This window comes from Pan troglodytes, chromosome 6 (assembly GCF_028858775.2).
Source record: "Pan troglodytes isolate AG18354 chromosome 6, NHGRI_mPanTro3-v2.0_pri, whole genome shotgun sequence".
In the NCBI taxonomy this organism is placed as follows: Eukaryota; Metazoa; Chordata; class Mammalia; order Primates; family Hominidae; genus Pan; species Pan troglodytes.
This window is the reverse complement of record NC_072404.2, coordinates 62,015,663-62,021,135: the sequence shown is the minus strand read 5'-3', so window position 1 is coordinate 62,021,135 and position 5,473 is coordinate 62,015,663. Positions and strand designations below refer to the sequence as shown.

Sequence of the window (5,473 nt, the reverse complement as noted above, 5' to 3'; positions counted from 1 at the left end):
GTTGAAATACACAGTTAACAAGCTTGACCTAATGAATATGCCTATGCGTGTCCCTGAACCAAACAATTAGGGGAATCATATTCCTCTCAACCACACACGAAACATTTATAAAAACTGACTGCACTGCGAGTCAGAAAGTTCTTTAAATTTTTCGTAGTACTGGCATCTAATAGACCACATTCACCAAAATTTAATTAGAAATCAGCAATAAAAAGGTAACTAAAACTCATGCATTTAGACATTTCAAAAACATACTTTATAAAGATCTTTTTATTCTGAAAATCACACACTTTTTAATTCGTGGGTCAAGGAAGAAATTAACATGGGAATGTTTCATTACTTGAGACTGAACCGTAATAAAATCTTATACATTAAAAATGTTAGTATGCACTGGGAGCTGCCTGCCGGTCCTTTAACAACCGGCAGCGCGAGCGTCCAGTCGCTAGGCCAGAGCTGAGACCCGCGCTTAGCAGCAGACTGTCTGCAGCGTGAGCGGGGCTGGCGTCCCCAGCACGCCGGAGGGGCTGGGGCTGTGAGGGCCGCGGTTCCGGACTCAAGTTACAGCGTCGGGCTGGGCGCGCCGCCGGGTCCCATGGAGTTGGAGGGGCAGTGGTGGCGAGACAGCTGGCCGCCGACATTCACCAAGCACTTCGCTACAGGGAGCTGAAGTTGCCCTCCTATAAAGGCCAGTCCCCTCAATTAAGTCTCAGACGGTATTTTGCTGACTTGATTTGCCACTGTGAGCAATTGCTTCCATGCCTTTGCCCTTCTGCCCGCCATCTTGCTGTCTAGTTTACTGGACCTGTTCACGGACCGCTATGACATCTCTATCCAGCAGCTGCATTGAGTTGCGCTTTCCTGCCTGCTTCTAGCAAGTAAATTTGAAGAAAAAGAAGAAAGTGTGTCTAAGCTGGAGCAGCTCAACAGCCTGGGTTGTATGACTAATATGAATCTAGTATTAACAAAACAAAATTTGCTACATATGGAACTATTATTATTAGAAAGCTTTCAGTGGAACCCCTGCCTTCCAACAGCCGCCCATTTCATTGAGTATTATCTCTCTGAAGCAGAACACAAAACAGATCTTCATGACGGCTGGCCAATGATTTGCTTGGAAAAGACTAAATTCTAAATGGCCAAATATGCAGATTACTTCCTGGAAGTATCTTTGTAAGATTACGCCTTTCTAAAGTATGCACCTTTAGTAGCTGCTGCGTATGTGGCTTCTGCGAGGATTATACTTCGTCTTTCTCCAACGTGGCCTACAAGACTGCATCGTCTTACTGCTTACTCTTGGGATTTCTTAGTGCAGTGTATTGAACAGCTATTGATCGCTCACGATAATGATGTGAAAGAAGCAAACAAACGGAGAGGGCAAGCAGGACCTCAGTCAGCACAACTAAGTGTGTTCCAGAAAGCCTCCCAGCCCTCACGGCTAGTTCATTTTCAGCAACCTCAATATCTCCATCAGACACCTCAGACCTCACTGCAGTATCGCCATCCTAGTCAGAACAACCAAGCCGTCAGCATATTGTATCGACCACACACACTTCATCTTACACACTACAGACATGTCCTGCTGGCTTCCAAGCTAGTGTTCAGGGCCTTGGGCACATGCAGACTAGTATTGGAATGTCACTGGCAATACCAGTAGAAGTTAAGCCCTGTCTGAGTGTTTCTTATAACCGGAGTTATCAGATAAATAAACATTACCCTTGTATTACTTCGTGTTTTGAAAGGTGATTATGTGTGAAGCTGATAACTGACCCAGACTGCTTTGTGACTATGGGTGAGCGTTTTGTAAACTTCTGTTCAAAAGGAAGGGGATCTAAGTGACATCAGAACTCTTCAGGTACCAGCTCCAGGAAGACTGAATATCCCTTTTAATGCACCATGAATCCTGGGAGGACTAAGCAAATTAACAGTGTGTCAAATTCTGTTACAACAAATCCCTGTATGACAAAAATGTTCAAGTCCTGGCTGATGGTCCAAATATTGCGAAAATATTCAATACAACGGAAAATTTGGACAGACTCCAATTTGCCATTTTGAGATTTGACCTGTGGCAGCATCTGGGCCTAATGTCGGCTTCTAAGTAAAAGACTAAATGTTTACCTTATCTCTGGACTTGCCAAACAGTCTTTTATGAAGGAAAGTTACAGTATTAATTTTTGAAAAGGTTTTTTATTCTGCAAATTTTTTTGTTCTACACATGATTTTAGAACTAAGTTTAAACTCATGAATTGTTATGCTATACCAATCTGTGCAGTAAAAAAAATTTTTTAGATGATTCTATATAACTTCCTCTCATAAATAGTATAGGTATCTGGATTTATATACTAAAATTAATGGTGGAGTAGATCTCTTATTTTTAAAATCACGGTCATAATTTTTCTTTTTTCCCTAAGTGATCAACCTCAAATTTTTAGAATTAAAACACGTTTAACTCAGGGAATTTGTACTACTTGGAAACACTTAACTGTAATGCAACAAGCCTTGGAAATGTTATAGTGTGAACTACCTTTATAACATAGATTAAAATACTCTTGCTAGGGTGTGTTTTCAAATAAGAACATAATATTATAGCTCAGAATGAAGTGGTAGTTCCTGTGTTTCATAATACATATGTAGGTTTTGCCTTTCTCAGTGCAATCCGTGATTTATACTCAGAATCGACATTCTTAAAAAGTTATTTCAAGGGAAGGCATAACTGTAAGAGGTTGGTGCTAGAATAAAGTAGGTTTATTTTGGAGGGGACCGTGGCCAGGGAAGTTCTCGGGTTGTGCTAGAGCAGCACTTTGTTATGTGGAAGACAGGTTTTTTAAGCAACCTTTGAAGCCAGCTAGTCCGTCTAAGCAGGCAAAGGTACAGACTAAATTTCAGTAGCTACTTTCATTGGATTGACCCTGCAACTGCCCTGGGACATTTCACTGTACTGGTATTAACTGCAAACAGCAATAATTGTCATTACAGCAAGGGCAGTTTGGGGGTAAAGCATTTTGGAGGAATAACCTTAAAAGGTTAAAAAGTCATTGTAATAACTGATAAAGTGTATACATTGTGCTCGTTTCTGTGGGGGAAGAAAGATTTGTTGGAGGGAAGCTTTCTGGTTTAAAAATTAGTAAGCTGTGTCTTTTTATGTGTGTGTTTTTTTTAAGATAGCACTTGAATAGAAGGGAATCTGCATGGCAGATATGTGACTGTCACAATATGCATTGAAGACAAACTTACTATAAAGATGTGGGTATGCAGCAGGAGTCTCAGTAATCAAGCCAGTGGCCTTTGTTAGGAAGGGAAGGGGCTCAACACAGTGATGGAGTGATCCAGATGGCTTCCGGGGATGAATGTGGGTGGGTAGCTTCTGCCAGCATGAATGCTTAGAAAAATATGCTTTCCTTAAAAAGAAAATAACTTTTAGAGTACATAGGGCATAATGTGGATTTATTAGTCTGGTAGATAAAATGAAAAAGCACTCAGGTAAGAACACTGACTCATGGAAATTTTTAAGCATGAAAATTGTTTTTTGAAAGTACCATCACTTTTCCTTTTTAAAGAAGCCTGCTAATTGGATTTTGGTAGTTCTTACCTCAAGAAAACTTGAATTGTTTGGGGAAGTAGGCTCAAAAGAGAATATATCTTTCACATTCACATTCAGAACTCAGCAACCTGGAGTCCAATTTTCCGTATTTTAACTACCTCAGAAATGGTATGAATGTGAGATATTGGGATGGAGATCCTGACTTGAAACAACAGGCAGCGCCTGTGGCAACTTCATGTCTTGTCAAATACTTTTATTGATTGGTTTATATGCTATTCTTGTTTTAGAATAATATCTTTTCAAAAAAGCTTATTAATAACACTTTCCCAATTTATATTTTAAAAAGCCAAAGAACACTGGATTAATAATCTTTTGGGAGAGTAGAATAAAATAATTACTATTGCTGCATACCCGGGGTGGGATGGGGTGGTTGAAGAACCAGAACTATTTTTAAAACATTAGGTTTCAATATAAATGGAACTCACAACTGCTAGCTTTCGGGGTGGGGGAGCATTGTGTGGGTGTTGTTTTGTTTAATTTATTGATTAGTCTTTGAAGTAGGCTTTTTTTGTAGATTATTGGACCATCATTAAATGTGTACTGTGAAGAGATTAATATGTATGAAGGATTTTACCAAAGTCCATTAAATAAACACTACTCAAGTACAGACTGCAAACCAAAATGTATTGGTGTTATGACATGAATTGCAAATAGCAAGTATGGTGCTAAAGTCTACACTTTAGACCTTGGAATGGAATTAGATGAGTGCTATGCACTTAATTTTAAAATAAAGCTAGTTTTCAGTTAAAAAAAAAGTGTTAGTATACACTAAAGCAATGCTCATAGGGAAATTTATAATCCTAACTGCTTATATCAAAAATATAAAGAGTAAAAATTAATGGCCAAATCATCTACTGTAAGAAGTTAGTGACAGAACACAGAATAAACTTGAGGAAAGTAGCAGGAAGAAAGTAATAAAGATAGAAGATGAAAGGAATGAATTCTAAAATAAAGATGCAATAGAAAGAATTGTCAAAGCGAAAAATAACTTCTTGGGAAAGACACAGAAAGAAAAATGCTGCATGATTTCACTTATATTTGAAATCTAAAAGAAAAAAAACAAAACTCTTGAATATCTAGAAATAGAGAATAGAACAGTGGTTACCAGGGGCAGGGGAGTGGGTAGATGGGGAGATGGAAGTCAAAGTGTGCAAAGTTACATTTATATAGAATGAATAAGTCTAGAGAACTGATACACAACATCGGGACTATAGTTAATAGTATTGCACCGTATACTGAAAATTTGCTAAGAAAGTAGATTTTAGGTACTTTCACCATGAAAAATAGCTAACTATGTGGGATGATGAATATCTTAATTTGTCCATAATAATCATTTCACTATGTACATGCATATCAAAGCATTTTTTACACCAGACGTAGATGTAATAAAAATAAATAAACAAATATTCCATTGACAGCATTTAAGAAAAAGGGAGAAAAGGCATAATACCATGATTTTAAAAGGCATAACTTGAAGAGAACAGGTTGGGTGCAGTGGCTCACACCTTTAATTCCAACTTTTTGGGAGACCAAAGTGGGAGAATCACTTGAGGCCGGGAGTTCAAGACCAGCCTGGGCAACATAGCAAAACCCCGTCTCTACCAAAACAAATTTTCTTTTTGAGATGGAGTCTCATTCTCTCACCCAGGCAGGAGTGCAGTGGTGCGATCTCGGCTCACTGCAACCTCCACCTCCCAAGTTCAAGCAATTTTCCTGCCTCAGCCTCCCAAATAGCTGGGATTACAGGCGTGTGCCACCATGCCCAGCTAAGTTTCGTATTTTTGATAGAGACTGGATTTCACCATGTTGGCCAGGCTGGTCTCAAACTCCTGACCTCAAGTGATCTGCCCGCCTCAGCCTCCTAAAATGCTGGGA

The 5,473-nt window shown here is 39.1% G+C and overlaps 1 pseudogene; it reads left to right on the top strand.

Annotated features, from left to right (window-relative positions):
* Positions 1-526: 526 nt before the first annotated feature.
* LOC100613419 (cyclin-J-like) lies at positions 527-2,150 on the top strand (annotated as a pseudogene).
* The last annotated feature ends 3,323 nt before the right edge of the window (positions 2,151-5,473 follow it).